Raw genomic sequence first — 18,484 nt, forward strand, 5'->3', positions numbered from 1 at the left:
CTCTGTAGTGAGAGAAGACAGTGAGGCAAGAAAGCCTGAGAGACAGCGACAGCTAAGGTCAGGGGGAAGAGGAGGAAAGAAGAAAATGACGCAAAGAAAGAGCTCTGGAGACAAAAAAGAAAATACGCCTCAGATTTCTGATGAGTTTCAAGGAGGTTGCCGAAGTCCTGAGTGTAAGGAGGAGTGGCAGAAAGGGCTGATAAAAGCCCTTTGGGATTGAGAATGGATTGGCGAGGAGCTAGATTGTCCCTCAGTGAGGAACAAAGTTAGCAAGTGTACGGAAGGAGTAAGGCTACGAAACTTGGCCAGAGAGAAAAAAAGGAGAGATGGCTGCGGCTGGCCTTCCTCCTTCCTTTGCTTGAGATGCCAGGCCGCTGTCTCCACCACCAGCCCTGTCCAGCCCCGTCCAGCCCCGTCCAGCCCCACCAGCCGCACCTTCCCTTCTCTCACTCCCTGCTCTCTCTGCTCTTTTCTTATCTCTTCCTCCCACTCTCTTTCCTTTCTCTAATATAAAATAAACGTATACTTTCATATTCTACAAAACAAAAAAGATAGTTGCTGAAGAGTTCATCATCTCAGGAAGGTTTTTATCAGAGCAGTGTTTAGAGGCCTGGAGGCGAGCGTGCTGTGTCGGGGACAGTGTGTGCGAGGGACTTTCCTCCTGAGAAGGTTAGAGGGCCTTTTCGGGCGATGGAGCTTTCTGTTACAGGGAGAAAACCAAAGACTTTGAGACTGAGAGCATCAGGATACATGGAACCGATTTCTAAGGGCGTAGGTGGAAAAGGGTGTATTCAAAGTCTTTACAAGTTTGATTAGGGCTTTATTTTATAGTTATGCTTCAATTATCCTTTGGCTATAGAATTCTTCCTAGATATTCTGTAAAAATCCGCTCTCTTGTGGTTTCCTGGCATTTAGTTTGCAAATGAAAGGGTGAGGTCAATGGGTTTCTTTGCCTTTGGTGAGTACCTGCTTCTGGTGGTTTCCTGCTTCCTTTTGCTAAGTCAGGCACATGCAGAATTATTAAACTTGTAATAAATATGCAACCTCCAACAACAAAAATGATCTCTAGAAACTGCTCTTCTAATGTGAATTAACTATTGCTTCTTTCTCAGATACTTAACATCTCCCGTAGCCAGGAGTAAGTAACAGGCTCATTACTGTCTGTTCTTTGTTTACCTGATTTGGATTCCCTTCTCGTGATGCATTTAGTTCTCTTACCATACCTCTGGGTACCAGTTCACTAGTGCTTTTCCATATGTTTGCATTAGGGCTGATAAACTAATCACAAAAATTCTTGGTGATGTAGTATACAATTAGCTGGTGTCCAGTTAACTAATTGCAAGCTAAAGAACTCTGCAAAAATGCCTACTGCAAAACCCTATGATATTGTAACAGGAACTCTTTACATTTGCTGATTGGAATATACATTTGTACAACTGCTTTCGAAAATTGGTTCATAGAACTTAACAAAGCTAAATGTATGGCCAGGTGTGGTGGCTCAGGCCTGTAATCCTAGCACTCTGGAAGGCTGAGGCAGGTGGATTCCTTGATCTTGGGAGTTTAAGACCAGCCCGAGCAAGAGACTGACTCTGTCTCCATTAAAAATAGAAGAACCAACTGGGCATAGTGGCAGGAGGCTGTAGTTCCAGCTATTTGGGAGGCTGAGGCAAGAGGATAGCTTGAGCCAATGAGTCTGAGGTTGCTGTGGGCTAGGCTGATGCCATGGTACTATACCCAAGGTGAGAGTGTGAGACTCTGTCTCAAAAAAGAAAAAGAAGTGTACGCATACCATTAACCCAGAAATTCCACCTCTGGATATATTCCCGACATAAATGAGTGCTCATATCTGCCGAAAATTACGTACAAGAACCTTCATGGTATATTTAATCATAATAGCCAGTAGCAAGGAACAACCTAAATATTTAACAATAGTGGAATAGGTAAATAAAATGTAGTATGCTTACAACATGGAATACTATATAGGTACAAAAAGGAACAAATTGCAGATAAACCCCACAGTCATATGTTGGGAGAAAAAGGCCTTGCACAAACGGTATGTGACTGGGTGTTTCCATTTATATAAAATTCAAGAGTAGGCATAGGCATAACCAACCTAGAATGATAGAGATTAGAGGAATGGTAATCATTTAGTGAATATTGACTGGCTAGGGAATTTGCTAAAGCCCTGGAGATGTTCTGTATCTTGATATGAAACATAGGCACATGGATATACTTACGTAAAAAAATTACAGAGTGATTCAAGATTAGTATACCTTTCTCTGTAAAAAATAAAAAATATCACGTGGTATTTTCTAGACCTAGGGAAGGAAGAATTAGAGATATCTTTATTTGGAGAGTAAAAGAATACTTTTGGGGAAAGGTATTATCTAGAAGAATTACCTTACAGAGAAGTCCTTTCTTCTTTTGTCCTAACAGACATTTCTCTAACTAGAATAGAAGTGGTTTCTACTCTTTTCTTACTATCAAATTGTTTTCTACACACCATTTTAAGAATTCTGGTAAATACAAGTCCAAAGTCACGTTCTCAGTGCTCCGGAAACGTACAATCTAGAGAGACAAGACTAACACCTATAAAATATTTAGAGAACTTAATGTAATTGCCTTGTTTGTAAGTGCAAATTTTGAGGCACAGAATTCTCCAGGGATTCAGGAGAAAGAGAACTCACTGAGAAATGGAGTAATTGCTTTTAATGAAGGAGGAAGGGCTTCAGGTGAGGGTTTGAAATAGAAGGGCAAACAAAATGCCATCCAGTTCTTCACCCCTCTGTGTTTGTACAAAGAGCCATAGACAGCCTGTTGCAAGAGTTTACAAAATGAACCGGAAAGGGGAGGGATATTTGTCAAATGGAAAAATAAACTCAAGAGGATTGTAGTCTTCTCAAGAGATTCAGACTTGGACTCTAAACAGCTGCTGGTCTAAACCCACAGTGCTGGGAGGACAGAAGTACAGTCAGAGGAGTGAAGGGAACAGAAAAGAACTGGGGCTGTAACTGAACTGTACACCCTCTGTATTCCACAAAGGTCCTTTTTTATATATAATATAGCAATTATTATTATTGGATTATGAAGAAAACCAAAGTGTGTGCTTGTAACAGGCTGGTTCACTTTTAGAAAAGGGCACAAAATTAGGGGGTTATATGTTAAGTTCTCCTTCATGTTTTCCCCTCTTGCCCTACCTTCATGTGTCTGGAACAACACATACTCACATACACCTCGTACTCTGGCGCTAGGGGATGGGGCTTCAGAGTTTATCCGAAGTGCACTATCCGCTCTCTGGGCTCTGTGGCTGGAGCTGGGAGGGAGACAGAACGGTTGGCAGATGTATGGAGATGGCTGGCATTCATCTCAGCTGGCTGAGAGTTCACGTCTCCAGAATTCTGACTCGCCTGCCAGGCTCTTGCCTACTGTGCTCTCGTAATTGCTTTTGAAAAGGTTTTCTGGCTACAACAAAACCTGATTAAATTAGTTACAAAGCAAATTGAATTGTTCAAGCTGCAGCCATTCTAGACGTTCTAAACATCATTTAAAAGAAGACTTCCCTCTCATTCCATTTGAAGTTTCTTTAGGGAGCTGCTCTTGTGCTGTTTGGCCCCTTCCTCACCTGAAATGGAACAAAGGTAAGGTTTGCATTGTTTTTCTACTGAATTTAGGGGTGAAAGGAAGAAACCCCTTAACCCTCTGAAGGTTCACTGAAAAATCAATTCACAAAGGGCAGACTAAGAGGGGAAAAGACATATGAATCTAGTTAATGTGTATACACAGAAGTATTTAGAATGAAAGCCTCAAAACACAGGGTTCTGTTTTTATGTATATGTTCAACAAAATATAGACAACTGTGTAGAAATACGATTGGACAAAGAGGGTATAATGTAATGCTAACAGACTGGGGAAACCCACTAACGCCTATCTGAGCTTGCCTTTCTTCTCTCTGGGTGTGGCAGCACCTTCCCAAGAATGGAGGTCTTATGCCTACAGCCATACAAGGTGGGTCAGATCATTTCAGGTCAGAGGAAAAACTTTCACTTCTGAGGCCTTTATTTTGGGGTATTGTTTTCTGAGCCCAACATATATTTTTGGTTGTTTGTCTTTACTTCTTCTATAACTAGGTACAAGAACTGAGAGCTCTTGTGGGGGTAGGAGGTGGGATTCATGATCTTAAAACAATTTTTGAATATACAATGTTGACCATCTCAGGAATATCTGATTTATAATTCAGTAGTTATTTGGGTGTAGCGCTTTCATTCCTGTGCCCTTCTTCCTCTGGACATTCTGCCTGTTTGAGCCCTCTCTTTCCAACCTCTGTCTACTTGAATCACCCCTCACCCATGACATCTTTCTTTCTGTAGGATGCCCTTATTTTTTCTCTGTCTGCCAGCAGATCTTCTTGTTCTTGGAAACTTCCTCCTGTCAGTGTTACTTACTGCTTTGCTCAAGGCTCTAAAAACTTAGGACCAAGAGAGATACTAAAGAATTGGAGCTGAAAGGAGAACTCAGAGTTTGAACTTGAGGGATGCTCTAGACTAAGAGGTACACTGAATTCATGACTCCACCATGCCAAATATGAGTCTTAAAACTCCTGTCTCTAAAATGTTGACTACTTTGTGGGGTAAACAAAATTTTTGTGGACTGGGTTAAAATTTATTTGCCATTCGCATCTTCTTTTCTATAAGGAAGCATCAACTGCAATATAAAATAATCATTTAGAACACTACTAAGTCATCAATGGAGGGTGCTTTCTGTAGTATATTTAATTTTTAAAAATTAATTGTAACAAAAAATATTATTGTAACATTTTACTAAGTCTAGTTCTCTGGTAAAATGTGAACCTATTCTATAGATATCTTAAGAATGATGACATGTTACTTTAATGGGAAACAAAGTACCTGTATGCACACAGGAGTTTACAATAAATGTAGATTTACTGAAAAAAAAAAAAAAAAAAAGAATGGTGACATGTTTCAACTTCAGTTTCATTTAAAAGGTTTTCTAAGAAGCCCGCTCGTGAACCATTAATTGCAATGTTTCTTTATCCTTTAAACAGTCATTTGGCGAAATCCGGTGTGCTAGGCTCTGGGAGTGCAATGGCAAGCATTGTTCCTTCCCTTGGGTAACTTACAGTTTTCTAGAGGATACAGATATTAAGTAATCAACCTCAAATTTAAAAATAAAATTATAAGTTTGATAAGTCAGGTGAAAGAAAAGTACATGGTATCAAAAGTCTATGTCTTAGTGGGATTTGACCTTGTCTGGGGAGTCAGGGACAATTTCTCACCCAAGATGATGATTGAACTGAGACTTAGGGGAAGGATAAGGAGAGTCAAATCTGTGAAGAAGGATCAAAGAAGGATATCATGGGTATAGGATTGTACTTTACAGACATGAAGGAATACTAGATGTCCTTATGAGGAAATGCATAGTACAAAACAGGCTGGAGCAGGGATCATCCAGTTGATTATAATCATAATTACATAGTTATCACTGGGGATCATTATGTGTGCTTCACCTCCTTGGCCATGTTAAGAATTTTATTCTTTCTCCTAGGAACAATAAGAGGAGATTCATGCATTTGGGAGAAGTGGTAAAAAGAGTTGTCAGGGTGGAATTATTTTAAATTTTTATTTAAAATTTTTTATTCTGGTCATAGTAGAAAGAACAGATTAGAGAAAGAGTGAATGCATGGTGACTAGTCAGGGGGCTGTGGCAGTGGTCCAGATGGTGATGGTGGTAGCTTAGATTAGGGTGGTAGAGGAGGGTGGTTGTGAGACAGACTCAGAGGTAAGATAAATGGGTTTGACTTGACTATGACGAAAAGAGAAAGGAAGCTGTAAAAATTAACAGGGGTCATGGTGCACATTTGAAGGGTTAGGATGGGTGTGATGCACTGAGTTGAATTTGGGATATGCTAAGTTTCAGATATCTTGAGGACACCTAAGTAGATGTGTACAAAAGGCATTTAGCTGTACAGATATATCTTTGTGGTTTTGGGTTTGTCCATAAATGTATCTGAGGGTCCTTTCTGTTCAGGAGATAATTGAAGCTAAGAGCATAACTGAGATCCTTTAGGGAGAAAATGTCAAGAGGGGCCAGAGCTTATCCTTGAGGACCTACACAACATTTAATGATTAAGTAGAGGAAGGATGTGTCTACAAAGGAAACAAAGAGGAACCAGAAATGTAGGAAGAAAACTAGCAAGCTGTTAGGTATGCAGAAACAATGACCACAAAAGTATGTCTGGATATAAAGGAAAGGAGAGAGAGAAATAGCTGGAGGGTATATGGACTGAAACATCTATATATTATTTTTTTAAAATAAAATAAGATTCCATTTATGCACCAGTTGCAAAATGACTATATTATAAGGATGGATAGTAAATCCTTAATGGCTGCTAGAGGATGAGAATGGTGAGGGTGTAACTTGGCAGTGGTGGAAGGGTTACATATCTTTAGTATGGTGATGGCTACATAAATCAATGCATAAAATAAAATTTCAAAGAACTACACACATGCATATAAATAGATGCATGTATAAATCTGCTGCCCTTTGAGTTCTCCAACCAGAGACACCTTGCTGTACTGACCCACCTTTTCTTCCTTCCCCCTGGATGTTCTCTTGCTCTTCTCCTCTTTCAAATAATGCCCTCCTAAGCCTCTGGGCAGTTTTAAGATGTGAAGGACTTCCTCTTCATGTAAACCTGTTAAAGCAGCATCCCAATAAAGCTTGTATATGTTACTGCCAACTCATGGTCCTATCTTTTACTTTAATTGGTCCAGAAATCCTTGAACTTCCTCCAGTTTTTTCTTTTCTTTTTGTCTTTCTTTTCTTTCTCTCTCTCTCTCTCTCTTTTTTTTTTTTTTTGTGCTGCAGAGCTGATTTATTTCAGAGAGAGAGAGAGCAAGAGCATGCTTTTGCATAGTCACAGAAGGGAACCCAAGAGAGGGTTGCCAAGGAAAAGTGGAGAGTGCTGGGTATATATCCTGACACTTGCTCCTGACTACTACAAAAAACTCTGTGCCCAGAAATTTGACAATGTGGAGGAAATGGACCAATACCTGGAAACATACCATCTCCCTAGACTTACCCAGGAAGAAATAGATCTCTTTAACAGACCAATATCAAACACTGAAGTTGAAGAAACAATAAAAAGATCCTAACAACAAGAAAAGCCCTGAACCACAACAACAACAAAAAAACTCTGAACCAGATGGTTTCACGCCAGAATTCTATCAAACCTTCAAAGAAGAGCTTGTATCCATACTGCAGAACCTATTCCAAACACTGAGAAGGAAGGAACCTTCCCCAACACGTTTTACAAAGCAAACATCACCCTGATTCCAAAATCAAGAAAAGATCCAACTAAAAAGGAGAAATACAGACAATTTCATTAATGAATATTGATGCAAAATACTCAATAAAAGCTTAGCAAATAGATTATAGCTACACATTAAAAAAATTATACATCATGATCAGGTAGGCTTCATCCCAGGGATATAAGATTCTTTTAACATATGCAAATCCATAAATCTAATTCACCATATGAAAAGAAGCAAAACAAAGACCATATGATCCTCTCAATAGATGCAGAAAAAGCATGTGATAAAATTCAACATCCTTTTCTTTCTTATCTTTTTTTTTTAAAGACAGAGTCTCACTATGTCACCCACAGTAGAGTGCTGTGGCATCACAGCTCACAGCAACTTCAAAATCTTGGGGTAAGTGATTTTCTTGTCTCAGCCTCGCAGGTAGCTGGGACTACAGCTGCCTGCCACAATGCCTGGCTATTTTTTGTTGTTGTAGTTGTCATTGTTGTTCAGCAAGCCTGGGCTGGGTTCAAACCCACCAGCCCCAGTGTGTGTGGCCACCACCCTAGCCCCTGAGCTACAGGTGCCGAGCCAAAATTCAACATCCTTTTCTAACAAAAACATTTAAGAAAGGAAGCATAGATGGCACATTTCTTTTTCTTTTCTCTTTCTTTCTTTCTTTTTTTTTTTAGAGAAAGTCTCATTTTGTGAGGGTATATGGACTGAAACATATTTAAAAAAATGGGTGGGTAGAGTACCATGGCATCATAGTTCATAGCAACATGAATTTCCTAGAGATGCTTCATTAAGTTGTTGATGTGCTCTCTTTCTGTTTTTCAGATATAGGCATATAATGTGATAAACTTCTCTCTTAGGACTATGTTTGCTCAGGTGATCCTCTTCCCTCAGCCTCCCAAGTAGCTGGGATCCACCACAACTCCTGGCTATTTTTAGAGACAGGGTCTCACTCTTGCTCAGGTTGATCTCGTGAGCTCAAGCAGTCCACCTGCCTAGGCCTCCCAGAGTGTTAGGATTACAGGCATGAGCCACTGTGCCTGGCCAGATGGCACACATCTTAAACTGATTGGAGGCATCTATGATACTGTACTGAATGGAGTAAAACTGAAAGCTTTTCTGCTTAGAACTGGAGTCAGACAAGGATGTCGACTATCATCATTACTAGTCAACATAGTTTTGCCAACGCAGTCAGGCAAGAAAAGGATATGAAGGGCATCCAAATGGGAGCAGAGGAGGTCAAAGTCTTGCTCTTTGTCAATTACACGATTTTATACTTAGAAAATCCCAGAGACTCAACTATAAGTCTCCTGGAAGTCATCAAGAAATACAGTAACGTCTCAGAATATAAAATCAAGGTTCACTAATCAGTAGCCTTTGTATATGCCAATAACAGCCATGTTGAGAAGCAAATTCAAGAACATAATTCCCTTCACAGTAGCTTCGAAGAAAATGAGATGCCTAGGAATATACCTAACAAAGGAGATAAAAGATCTCTACAAAGAGAATTATGAAACCCTAAGAAAAGAAATAGTAGAAGATATTAACAAATGTAAGAACATGCCATGCTCTTGGCTGGAAACATTGTAAAATGTCTAAGCAATCTACAGATTTAATGTAATCCTCTTTAAAATACCATCATCATACTTGGAAGAATTGGAAAAAATAGTTCTTCATTTTATATGGAACCAGAAAACACCCCATATTCCAAGGCAATTCTTAGAAATAAAAACAAAGCCAGAGGCATCACTCTACCAGACTTTAGGTAGTATTACAAGTCCACGGTAATCAAAACAGCATGTTATTGGCATAAAAATAGAGACATATACATATGGAACAGAATAGAAAACCAAGAGATGAAACCTGTCTTTTATCACTATGTGATCATTAATAAACCAAACAAAAGCATATACTGGTGAAACAAATCCCAATTCGATAAATAGTGTTGGGAGAACTGGATAACCACATGTAAAATACTGAAACTTGGACCCACCCCTTTCACCACTTATAAAAATTGACTCAAGATGAATAAAAGATTTATGTGTAAGACATTAAAGGATAAAATCCTAGAAGAAATCATGGGGAAAACTCTTAATAATGTTGGGCTGGGGAAAGATTACATGAAGAATACTTCACTTATAATCATAACAACAGTGGCAAAAACAAACAAATGGGACTCAATTAAGCTGAAAAGCTGAACAGCTAAGGACACAACAATTAAAGCAAATAGATAGGGCGGTGCCTGTAGCTCAAGGAGTAGGGCGCCAGTCCCATACGCCGGAGGTGGTGGGTTCAAACCCAGCCCCAGCCAAAAAAAAAAAAAACCCACCAAAAAAAAAAAAAAAAAAGCACTGTGGGAAAAAAAAAAGCAGATAGCCTTCAGATGGGAAAAGATACCTTCATGTTATGGGTCTGACAATGAGTTGATAACTGGAATCTATGGAGAACTCAAATTAATCAACAAAGAAAGAGGCAAACAATCCCATCTATCACTGGGCAAGAGACATGAATAGAACCTTCTCTGAAGAAGACAGAGGAGTGGCTAACAACATATGAAAAAATGCTCATTGTCCCTAATCAGAGAAATACAAATCACTCTGAGATACCACCTAACCTGAGTGAGAATAGCCCACATCACAAAGTTCCAAAGCTGCAGAAGCTGTGGAGAGAAGGGAACACTTTGACCCTGTTGGTGGGACTGCAAACTAATACAACCTCTTTGGAAAGAAGTATGGGAAATCCTCAAGTAACTCAAAATAGACCTTTCATTTGATCCTGCAATTTCATTACTAGGCATCTACCCAGAAGAAAAAAAATCTTTTTATTATAAGGACAGTTGCACTAGATTGTTTTTCCATAGCTCAATTTACAATCACCAAGATGCGGAAACAACCTAAATGCCCATCTACTCAGGAATGGATTAATAAACTATAGTATATGTACACCATGGAATACTATTCAGCCATAAAAAGATGGAAACTTTACACATTTGTATTAACCTTGATGTAGCTGAAACACAGTTTTCATAGTAAAGTATAACAAGAATGAAAAATCATATATTCAGTGTACTCAATACTATTATGAAGTCAGTAGACAATTTAATACACCCACATAAGAGAAAAACTCAATTCAATTCAAGATGGGAGAAGTGGGGGAGGGCGGAGAGGAAAGGAAGAAGAGAGATGGGTGTGCTCCCTCTCAATAGGCACCAGGTAAGGGTATATGGCTCACCTACTGGGTATGGGACGCAACTACAACAGAGACTTTACCTAACAAATGTAAACATTATAACCTGTTTGTACCATCATATTAATTTGAAATTTAAAAAAAAGAAAAAACAAATTGATAAAATTCCTTTTTATTCTTAGTTTGTAATGTATTCTTTTTAAATCATGAAAGGTTGTTGGGTTTGTTCCTAATGTTTTTTTCCGCATCTTTTTTTTTTTTAAATTCAGATTAAGATAGGCTACAGATGATTAGGTTTGCGTTGCTAAGGTAAATTGTAGTTCAGCCCTTCATCCAGGTGGTATACTGAATACCCTCACAATGTTTTCTGCATCTTTGAGTTTATCATGTGTTTTTTACCTCTTATTTTATTAATATGATATGTTACATTAATTGATTTTCAGATGTTAAATCAATTCTGCATTACTGGGATATATGTCATTTTGTCTGGAAGTGTTTATAAAGGATCAATATTAATTCTTCTCCAAATGTTTGGCGGATTTCACTAGTGAAGCCATTTGGGCCCGGGTTTTTGTAGTGGAAAGATTTTAAATTACTTATTCAACCTCTTTACCTGTCAGAGGTTTATTCATGAGTCCGTTCTAGCAATTTGTGTTTCTTCCTCTAGGAATTTCTACTTTGCTTAAATTATCTAATTTGTTGGCATACAGTTGTTTGTAGTATTCTCTTATTCCTTTTAAGATGTATAAGATTGATGGTCATGTCTTCTTTTTCATTCTTGATGTTTGTGATCTGTGTTTTTTCTTTTTATCTTCATCAGCCTACCTAATTGTCAATTTTGCTGATTTTTCAAACTGATTTTTCTGTTGTTTCCATTTTTTTTCTATTTGTTTCTACTCTGTTATTTTTTAGGTTTAGTTTTGCTCTTCTTTTTCTAGATCTAAATTTGGAGGCTAGATTATTGTCTTAAGATCTTTCTTCTTTTCTATTATAGCCATTTAAATATATAAATTTGCCTCTATGTCATGCTTTAGCTGTATTGTATGTAATGTGACTCTTTCTGATTATAACTCTCTCCCCTATATAGGATATGTTGCTCTGTTCTCACTTTTGAAAATAATATACTTTAGTTTGTTGAAAAAAATGTATTTGAACTATATTACATTACATGTATTTCTGGGTATGTGTATGTGTGAATTTCACTCCTATGCAGCATTGTGTTTGGACATGGTGGGTGTTGCTTAAAGTAGTCTTAATTGGTTTATTTACATTTATGTATTGTATTTCACAGCATGATATTTCACTGTTATAATGCATCATTTATTTATTTACTATATGTAATTTATTATTTTATTGTTGTACATTTGAATTATTTTCAATTTGGGGCCAATATGAATAATTGCTGAGTTGGGTGGATTTCTTTCATGTTAACACTTAGCTAGGAGAATTGCTATATCACAGTATACGTGTATTTTCTATTTTACTAGAGATTGCTACACTATTTTCCAATGAGATTGAAATACATTGCATTCCCGTTAGTAACGTGTGAGAGTTTCCACACTCCCCATCTGCAATACTTGGTATTTTCAGTTGCTTTACTTTTAGTTATTCTAGTAGATATAGTAGTATCACATTGTGGTTTTAATTTTCACTTCCCCAATTACTAGGGAGGATGAGCTGTCTTTACATGTGGTTTATTCACCATTTGGATATTCTGTTTTTTGAAGTTCAAATCTTTTTACCTTTTTTTTTGTATGTTGTCTTTTTGTTACTGATTTATAAAAGTTCTTATATATTCTGCACAGAAGTTCCTCATCATGTGTGTGTCACAAATATTGGATATGTGTCTTATTTTTTTACTCTTGCATGGTATTTTTGAATGAATATAAGTTACCTTTTAATCTGATCTAAAATGTCAATAATTTCTGTGGGGGGGGATGTCTTTTGTGTTTTGTTGAAAAAAATTCACTCTATTCCAAGATCATGAAAATTTTTTCCTAAATATTTCCAAAATCTTGATTGTTCGCCTTTTGAGTATAAGTCTTTAATCTGTCTGGAATTGCCTTTGTCTATAGTATAAGTTAAAAGTACAACTTATTTTCTCAAAAGGGGCTCTGGATTTGTAGGAACGTTTATCCTTTTCCTACTGATTACAGTGTAACTTACTGAATATTAGTAAATATGTGAATTTGCTTCCAGGTCTCTATTTTGTTTCCTTTGTTATTTTGTCTATCATTGAACCAGTACTACACTATCTTAATTATTATAGTTTATAATAAGTCTTGATATTAATAGGAAAAGTCCTCTCCCAACTTGTTCTTCTTCAAGAATGTTTTCTTTCTTTTTGGGCCTTTGCATTTTCTAATAAATTTTAGAATAAGTTTTAAAGCTGTAAATAAAATGAAACAGAAAACAAACAAACACAAATTTTGAAGATTTGATAGGGATTATAGAAAATCCATAAATCAGTTTGTTATAAATTGATATCTTCATAATACTGAGCTTCCAATCTATGAATATACGACTTCCATCTATAGATATACTTAATGTCTTTCAACAGATTTGTATAATATTCTCTGTAGCGATCTTCACATCTTTTGTTAGGCTTATTCCTTGATATTTCATACTTTATGCTATTTGAAAATAGTATTTTCTAAAAATTTAATTTTCTTAATATTTGTTGCTGGTATGAGAATAAGTTGATTTCTCAAGCTTTTTTTGGTGTATCTCATAACTGTGCTAAATTTTCACAGAGTCCTATTTATATGTGGGCACTTTGGGATGTTTATATATACAATACAACTATTTTCAAATAATGAAAAATATTTTTTTCTTTCTAATCCTTACATCTTTGACTTAACATTCTTGCTTTAATGCTCTGAATAGTTTATTCAGATAGCCTCAGTTTTACCTGATTTTTTCTGCTGTTGTTCCAAGGTCACATCTATTTAGTCATCATGTCCCCTTGGGCTTCTCTTAGCTATTACAGTTGCTCAAACTTTTCTTGCTTTTGATGACCTTGACAGTTTCAAGTATTTTGCAGGATGGATGGCTCCCTATTGGAATTTATCTGAGTTTTTCCTCATAATTAGACTGAGGTTATGAGTTTTGAGGAGGAAAACTACAGAGGTATAATGCCATTTTCATTATATCATATCGAAGTTACATACTATTATAACATAATTAATTGCTGTTGCTATTGACTTTGATCACCTGGATGAGGTTGTGTTTATGACATTTCTCTACGGCAAAAGCTACTCCCTCTGCCCTCACTTATATACTGTATTCTTTAACAAGAAGTCCCTATGTGAAGTCCACATTTAAAGGTGAGCATTTATGTTCCCCTTCCTTGAGGGCTGGGCTTCTACACAAATTATTTGGAACTGCTCTGTTCTAAAACCACTTCCTCACTTATTTGTTTATTCAATCATTTATTTATATGAGTATGACTCATGAATATTTATTTTATAGTTTGGGTTATAATCTAATAGTACTTTATTGCATAATATTCCAGCTTTGGTCATTGGGAGTTCTTTCAACTAATTCCTTTATTCCTTTGATTTGACATAACCCTGTATATCTATAGGGGGTTAGTTTGTTATGTTAGCCCTTCTTTACCCTCTGCCACTATAAGATGCTTCAGACTCATCTGGTCTATTTCCTGTACCAGTCCTGGAATCAGCCATTTCTTTTCTTTCTTTCTTTTTTTTTTTTTCTTTTCATTTTCATCTTATAATTTCATAATGAAGAATAATTATGTAATGTATGATATTATATTAAAAATATCAATACCATCAGTAAATTAAAATGGAATCAGGCATTTCTTAAAGGAGTCCTGGTTACTTTTATTGGAGAATGATGTTCCAGGGTATTCAACCTGAGGCCTGCAGGCTATATGCAGATTATTTGAGGACTGTTTTGCTTATCTGTGGTGTTGGATATCATGAAAAGTATGCACAGACCTTTCTCTTTCTTTTTTTTCTTGCTCATCAGCTTTCATCAGTGTTTGTGTATTTAATGTGTAGTCCAAGACAACTCTTATTCTCCCAATGTATAGCAGAAGAAAAAAAAGGTTGGACACCCCATAAGATCTGAGTGCTAGATATGCTTGTTATGGGTATTATTGCTTGTAGGAACTCTCTGCTGACTTAGCATGGAAATAAATGTTTGGATATTAACCTGTGGAAGTATATACAAGTATCTATAAATACGTTTATCTGTGTCTACTAGTTTCTATATTAAGCTAAACATACTTTCAAACTGATGTCTCTAATTCTGACCCATTATTGCATGGGTTATTCTAGCTTCCTACCCTTGCTTATTGATAAATTCTCATCCTAATGGTGAGAAATGGCTCTCACTATTGTCATTCATTTATTTAATTATGCAATTCCAGCATACAGGTACAGAAATACCAAAACTGTTAACTCATATTCTCATGCAAAACAACTTTATCAACTAGAGCACAGTGCTTGTAGGCAGTTCCTTTGCCCTTTGGTGTTACAGACGCCATTCATTTCCGAAGATACTTTGGCCGGCACCTTTCCCCCATACTTCAGCTAGGTTGTTTCATACATTTGTAATATAGTTGCGTTCTTTTGTTATAGTCTGCATTCTTTCCTGGGATCTCCTGTCTGCCTAAATAATTTTGTAAAAATTTAACTACATTAAAGTTCATTCTTTGTGTTGTAAAGCACTATGAGTTTTAACAAATATAAATTGTCATGTGTACACCATTGCAGTATAATAGAGAATAATTTCACCATCTGAAATATCCTGCATGCTTCCCCTATTCAACACTTACCTCTCTTTCTGGAACTCTGATAATCACTGATTCTTCTATTATTTCTGTAGTTTTTTCTTTTTCAGACCATCATATAGTTGAAATCATGTAGCTTTTGCAGACTAGGTTTTTTACTTAGCAATATGCATTAATGGTTCAGACCTATCTTTTGTGATTTGAGAGCCCATTAGTTTTTTTTTTAAATAGACTTTATTTCTTAGAGCAGTTTATATTCACTGCAAAAATTACAGAGAGCTCCCATATATTCTCTTTTCCCACACATACATAACCTCTCCCACTTTCAACATCCTGCACTAGAGCGGTAGGTTGTTGCAATCAATAAATGTACATTGACACATTACTATTGCCTAAAGTTCATAGTTTATATTAGAGTTCATTCTTGGTGTTGTTCATTCTATGGGTTTTGACATATGTATAATAATATGTATACACAATTATAGTATCATGCAGGATGGTTTCACTACTCTAAATATCTCCTGTGCTTCCCTATTCATTGCTGTTTCACTCCTAACCTCTGGCAACAACTGTCTCTACATTTTGCCTTTTTCTGGAATGTCATATAGTTGGAATCATACAGCATATAGTCTTTTCAGATTGGCTTCTTTCACTTGGTAATATGCATATACATTTCCTTCACATCCTTCATGGATTGACTGCTCATTTCTTTGTAGTGCTAAATAATCCATTGACTGGATGTAGCAAGTGTATTTATTCTTTTACCTATTGAGGAACATCTGGATTACTTCCAAGTTTAGACAATTATGAATAAAGTTGCTATAAACATCTGTGTGTAGGTTTTTGTGTGAATGTAACTTTTTAACTTCTTTAGGTAAATATCAATGAGCACAATTGCTGAATCATGAGAAGGGAACACTTTTACACTGCTGGTAGGACTGCAAACTAATACAACCTTTTTGGAAGGAAGTATGGAGAACTCGCAAGGAACTCAAACTAGGCCTCCCATTTGATCCTGTAATCCCATTACTGTGCATCTACTCAGAAGAAAAGAAATCCTTTTACCATAAGGACACTTACACTAGACTATTTATCGCAGCTCAATTTACAATCGCCAAAATGTGGAAACAGCCCAGATGCCCAATAACCCAGGAATGGAGTGATAAGCTGTGGTATATTCATACCATGGAATACTATCCAGCCATTTAAAAAGATGGAGACTTTACATCTTTTTTATTAACATGGATGGAAGTGGAATACATTATTCTTAGTAAAGCATCACAAAAATAGAGACGCAAGAATTCTATGTACTCATTTCTCATATGAGAAATGTACTCATTCTCTATGTACTCATTCTCAAGTAATGACCTAGTACATGATGGGGAAGGGGAGAGCAGAGAGAGGGAGGGAAGGGGGTGGGGGGGAGTCATGGTATGTGACACACCTTTTGGGGGCAGGATACAATTATAAGAGGGATTTTACCTAACAAATGCAATCAATGTAACCTAGTTCTTTGTAAAAAAAAAAATATGGGCAGCACCCACAGCTCAGTGGGTAGGGCGCAGGTCACATACACCTAGGCTGGCGGGTTCCAACCCAGCCCGGGCCTGCCAAACAATAATGACAACTACAGCCAAAAAAATAGCTGGGGCGTTGTGGCAGGAGCCTGTAGTCCCAACTACTTGGCAGGCTGAGGCAAGAGAATTGCTTAAGCCCAAGAGTTGGAGGTTGCTGTGAGCTGTGATAGAATAGCACTCTACTGAGGGTGACATAGTGAGACTCTGTCTCAATAAATAAATAAAAAGAAAAAAACAGCTGAGCGTTGTGGTGCAAGCCTATAGTCCCAGCTACTTGGGAAGTTGAGGCAAGAGGTGCTGAAGCCCAAGATTTGAGGTTGTTGTGAGCTATGACACCACTGCACTCTACCAGGGCCAGAGAGTGAGACAATGTCTCAAAACAAACAAAAAACCCCCAACCAAAAAACAAACCCCAAAAACCCATGTATAGAGGAGCACACATTTTTTTTTCTTTTGCCTTCTGCTCCAATGGGACTTCACATGCAAATGAAAACAAAGGTATAGTTAGGTCAACATGCTTTACGTGGAGCATGAAACAGCTTACAGTCTAACACAGAACTTTGGCTATATAATCCGTTCAATCAAGTAAAATAGATTATCCTTTTATACTTTTGGAATAATTATTGCAGTAATTGCCTCAGTGCTTGCTTAGACTTGGTGTCAGATATTTGCACTCACAGGAACAAAGTCAAAAAAGAAAGTCATGAAATTTAGAATGGAGTCCTTCCTATGAAATAACACGTGGAATATATTATTTTGAATAATTTCAAGTCTATTGTAAACAGAATTACCAGAAATTTGGGACAGAGGTAACAAGAAGAATCTTTTTTTCAGGAAATGGATCATAATTATTGGGCTATGCTTTCACAGGTTTAAAACTGGAATTAGCTTTTCTGTTATTCCCTACCTTTCCATGTTTTTAAAATCATTTTTATCCCATTTCAGAAATGCGCAGTACTTCTTAAAATGAAAGTAAAAATGCCACAAGTGTGCTTGGGCTCCAAATCAATTTTAACACGGGAAGAGAATTTGGGACACTTTTTCTTTGAAGTAGAATGTAAAATTAAACAACATGTGCCAGATTTCATATCGCCGACTTGCAGAAGCTATTTTTGAAACCCTTCCTGGCAAAGGAAGGTTACGACCTTTACTACGTACATTTATTAGGACCCAGAGTTGCATTATAAAGAGAAACTGTTTAGAGATTGGGGTTTGAGAAGTGTGACGTGTTTTTTCAAGGAAAAACATGAAATCATTTTCTGTTGGAGCTGTTTGTAAGTTAGTTAAATTGAGCGCAGTTGCGGGGGTGGGGTGGGGTGGGAGGAGGTTAATTAAGTAGAGAGGAACTAGCTAGAAAAGGCTCCGCGGCAGGCAGTTTGCCGAGTGGTGGGGAGAGAAACCAGAGCAGATACAGAGCGCTTTAGAAAGTGCCTGCGTGTGAGTAAAAGGGCAGGGTGTCAGGCACCGTCTAATAATGTTTTACAGAGCAGAGATGTGCCCTAGGGATGTTAGCCTGGACCTGGGTAGGGGCATCTGAGTCGAAGGCTCAACCACGCCCGGGATGACTCAGTTGTGCTTGAACCAAGGCTGATGCTGCGTGGTGAGGGTGAGGAAGGAGCTGTGTGTCA

General features: G+C 37.3%; 1 protein-coding gene across 8 annotated transcripts in view; it reads left to right on the forward strand.

Annotated features, from left to right (window-relative positions):
* LOC128593294 (cytidine monophosphate-N-acetylneuraminic acid hydroxylase) overlaps positions 1 to 18,484 on the forward strand; it is a 182,699-nt gene that overhangs the window by 88,139 nt on the left and 76,076 nt on the right. The window contains exon 1 of one of the 8 annotated variants that reach the window (XM_053601185.1): positions 18,231 to 18,293. The exons of 5 other annotated variants lie outside the window; for them this stretch is intronic. The gene's annotated coding sequence lies outside the window, so the exon portion shown is untranslated. Of the gene's footprint in view, positions 1 to 18,230; positions 18,294 to 18,443; positions 18,463 to 18,484 lie in introns of those variants that run through there. 2 more of the 8 variants (XM_053601192.1, XM_053601187.1) reach the window with 2 other exon arrangements.

The sequence above is a fragment of the Nycticebus coucang genome, chromosome 9 (assembly GCF_027406575.1).
Source record: "Nycticebus coucang isolate mNycCou1 chromosome 9, mNycCou1.pri, whole genome shotgun sequence".
NCBI lineage: Eukaryota > Metazoa > Chordata > Mammalia > Primates > Lorisidae > Nycticebus > Nycticebus coucang.